This window comes from Myotis nattereri (assembly GCF_964212035.1).
Source record: "Myotis nattereri genome assembly, chromosome: 1".
Lineage (NCBI taxonomy): Eukaryota > Metazoa > Chordata > Mammalia > Chiroptera > Vespertilionidae > Myotis > Myotis nattereri.
This window is the reverse complement of record NC_138075.1, coordinates 216,612,827-216,616,670: the sequence shown is the minus strand read 5'-3', so window position 1 is coordinate 216,616,670 and position 3,844 is coordinate 216,612,827.

The following is a 3,844-nucleotide window of genomic DNA, read 5'->3' as shown; positions in this document are numbered from 1 at the left end:
CCCGCCCCGGCCCCGGTCCCCGCCGCCGCGCCGCGCGCTCGGACCCGGCGCCTCTGCAGACCCGGGCGCCGCTCGCTGCTCCGCCGCCGCCGCCGCTGCTGGCGAGGACGAGGGCGCCGCGGGTGTGGGAGGCCGAGCCGCAGCCGAGCAGCATGCTGGCCGCCACCCCCACTCGGCGCCCCCCCACCCGAGCCCGGGCTGCTGGGCGGCCGCCGCTGCGCCCGCCGCACTCGCGCCCCGCCTGACATCAGCACTCGCGCCCGCAGCCCGCTCTGGCCAATGAAGACTGCGGGGCGGGCGCCCGCCCCAAGAGAGAGGGGCCGCGCCCCGCCCCCCGGGCCACCACCCCCCCGGACCCTCCCGCACCCTCCCCGGGAGCTGCGGGAAGAGGAAAAAGTTGGGTAACCTTAGGGGAGGGGCCGGACTTGGACGGAGACTCCCCTGGGGCCCGCGGAGGGGTGAACCGGGTGCCCGCAGTCCCTTATCAACTCTTTTTGCTTTTTGCCGGGCCAAGCCTGACCAGGTGGGCGGGGGGTGGGGGGGAGGGGGGGAGGAGTAGGACCCAGGAACTGGCTTGAAGACGGGGGAGGGAGATTTCGTCCTAGGTGCTTTGAAGAGTGCAGAATGTTGAGCAGCTTTTAAAAAGAAGAAATGAAACGAATGCTGCCATAGAGCTGGGCGGGATGGCATCGCTTGTCGTTTGCGGGGAGGGGGGGGGGGCAGTGGGGTCTGGCTGCCATTCCCAGGACACCCGTGGGGTCGCTGAAGCCAGCCACCTTCCCTGCGGAAGGGATGGCGAAAAGAAAGCCTGCCACAGCAGTGTGCGCCCCTGCTCCCTGGGCCTGCCTGCTGCTTGCTGCAGAGCTAAAAAGGCAGGGAAAGTTTCCCCTCACTCCATGCTCTCTGGCACCCCACCCACCCCAATTAAAGGACTGGGGTGCTTGTTAACAGAGAGTTCGTGCATGATGCATTCTAGGCGCTGTTCATTTCATCTTTCCTATTAATATTCTTGATTTACTGGTGAGGAAACTGAGGCACAGAAAGCACCAGTAACTGGTTGGCTGGGCAGAGGTGGGGATTGGAGCCTGGGATGGGAATAGGTAACCAGGCCCTACTGAGCTTCACCCTCCTGCATTCTGCATGTTGGCTCCACTGAGCTTGCATCTTATTACCGCAAGTTACTGTCCCCTGGGGAAATCAAAGAAAATGGCCAAAGCACAGCCAGAATGATGGTTAATAGCCCAAACGGCTCAGAGTGGGGAATCCCAGGGCACCGTCATCAGGCTACTCACCAAGGCAAACGGTTCTTACATTAAGACACACCCAGAGAAGGCAGCACCTGCTGCAAAAGGCTATTCCTGTAGGAATCATCATTACCATCCCTTCTTCAGCAGTCATTCTGAGTGTGTCTCGGGCTGGCCATTGTGGGATGGGGCGAAGGGACAGGCCCTCCCCTCAGGGGAGTCTAACTGGGCAGATGGCCCTAAAGAAGTAACTGCACACAGTACAAGGGGACACAGACTGGCCAAAGGGGTTCGGGAATTGAAAGTGAGTCTGTCGCAGGTAACAATGGAGGCAGTTGGACCTTCATTGCAGGAAGCCTTTATCCAGCACCTAGCATTGGTGTGAACCAGTCTACATTTACCATCATTTAATGCTCGCATCTTCCCTGAGAAGTGGGTCTTCCCATTTTATGGATGGGAAAATGGAGCTCAGAGATGTTTCCCGCTTGCCCATAGTCCCCCGGACAGAGCCAGGAGGCTCCATCTCCAGAACTGCCTCACTGCTCTGCTGGCTTGCATTCCACAGCTGGGGAAATCAAATGCTTCACTCAGCAAGGCCCAATGCTGGGGCGGAGGACCCAGGCCACGGCCTGGATAGGGCCATTGGCGACAGGCACTTGGACCACAATCATGGATGTGTGTCCTTCGCGCCTGAAATATGCCTGCTTTTGGAGGGATGGGCTCCTGGGAAGGAGAGGACAAGGCTTCTCTAATGCGGTGCCTTCCTGCTGAGCCAAGAAAGAAAACCTGGTTCTCACTGTGTTGGAGTGGAGCGAGGAGGCAGGGCAGGGAAGGGAAGCTCTCTGCCCCCAGGACTGGACAGGTTTGAGTTAGCATCCCAGCATGCCACTCACTAACTATGAAATCACAGGCAAGCTGTGACATGTTTAAGCCTCAGTCTCCTCACCTGTAAAACGGAGATCGTTGTGCCCACTTTGGGGGGCTAAATGTGACCAAGAATGTAAAGCACCTGGTGCCACACAGGAGGTACTCAGTATCTGCTCAGAATTCTCAGTGATAGGGTGGAAAGGGCAATTCTCAGCTAACATCTGTGATTGGAGGGAACCGGCAGGGGTTGGGGGAGGGGCTATGAAAGGAGATGAGTTTTCTTGACCCGTGTACCTTCTTTATAATCAAGGACAGGACACAGTCTAGCATGGCGGCTCTCCATCAGGGGTGACACTTGGCAATGTCTGGAGATATTTTGGGTTGTCCCGGTGAGATAGGTGCTACTGGCATCTAGGGTAGAGGCCAGGGATGCTGCGAAACATCCTGCAATGCAAACAAAGAATGATGCAGCCCAAAATGTCACTAGTGCCCAGGTGGAGAGAGCCTGCCCTGGTGTCCTGGGAAGACCCTTGGCCTGAGGAGTTCCAGAGATACACACGCTAAGCCTGGCTCCTGCGCTCACTGGCAAACTTTCTTGGTCATGTCACTCCCATCTCAGCTTCTATTTCCTCGTCTATAAAGTGGGAGTCATGAGACAATAAGACCTTCCTCTCTCTTCCCTATATAAATGTAACATGTCATTATTACTGTCCTTACCCTCCCCAAGCCAGGCTGGCTCCAGCCCATCCTCTCCAGCCTGAAAACTAGAAAGTTCTGAAAGGAAAGGTGCAGAGAGAAGACTTGGCAGGGTTGGTATTTGTTTCGGCTCCGTTAGTGACACTAAGTGAGTGCGTGTAAATTACAAGGTGCCGTTTATAAATTAAGATATAAAAATGGAAATGCAGATTACTTTGGTTGGGTTCCAAAATCTTCAGCAGGCTAAAAAAATAAACTTAATAGACAATCAGAGAAACACAATCTGTTTCCAAGAAATAGCAGGAGTTTTTGAAAATGTAAAAATCTGTGTTCAGTTGTACCCTTACTCAAGCTGTCTCCATGACATGAGCACACATCCATGCCTCTAGGGGCTGAGATGGTGCCGCTGGAGTGGCAGCTCAAAGCGTTGTTCATTCATTCTCCAGCTCATTTAACCACCTGTCCGTCTGGTCAATATTGATTGAGAGTCTACTAGGCGCTGGCTTAGATTTAGCTTTGAAGTCAAATGAAACTTTGAGAATGCCTCCACGGTTTTAGCTTGAGCCAGTGTGTGGATAGAGGCACTATTTTTGGAGATGAGAAAGCCTAGAAGAGGAGAGGGTTTGGTGGGGTGAAGGGTATCAAAAATTCGGTGTTGGAGATGTTGGCTCTGAAATGTCTAGGAGGCATCCATGAGCAGCTGGTTGGCAGCTAGACGGCCAATGGGAATGGTAAGGAAGCAGTGGGAGGGAGTAGATGTGAAATCTTCCTACTCTAGATGAAACATTGATTCTCCCTCAGGAAGCCCTCAGTGTAATGTTGGTTGATTGAATGAATGAGAGAAAAATGAATGAATGAATGAATGAATGAATGAATGACATTTTGGACATACAAACATGAAAGAGAAAATATTCTCAGGTACAATCCGCATAACAGAAATCTCACAGACGAGGGTGAATCTAGGAACAACACGATGGTTTGGGAAAATCTACTTTTAGACCAAAAATAATCTTTAAGTACTAAACCAAACTGTAAAT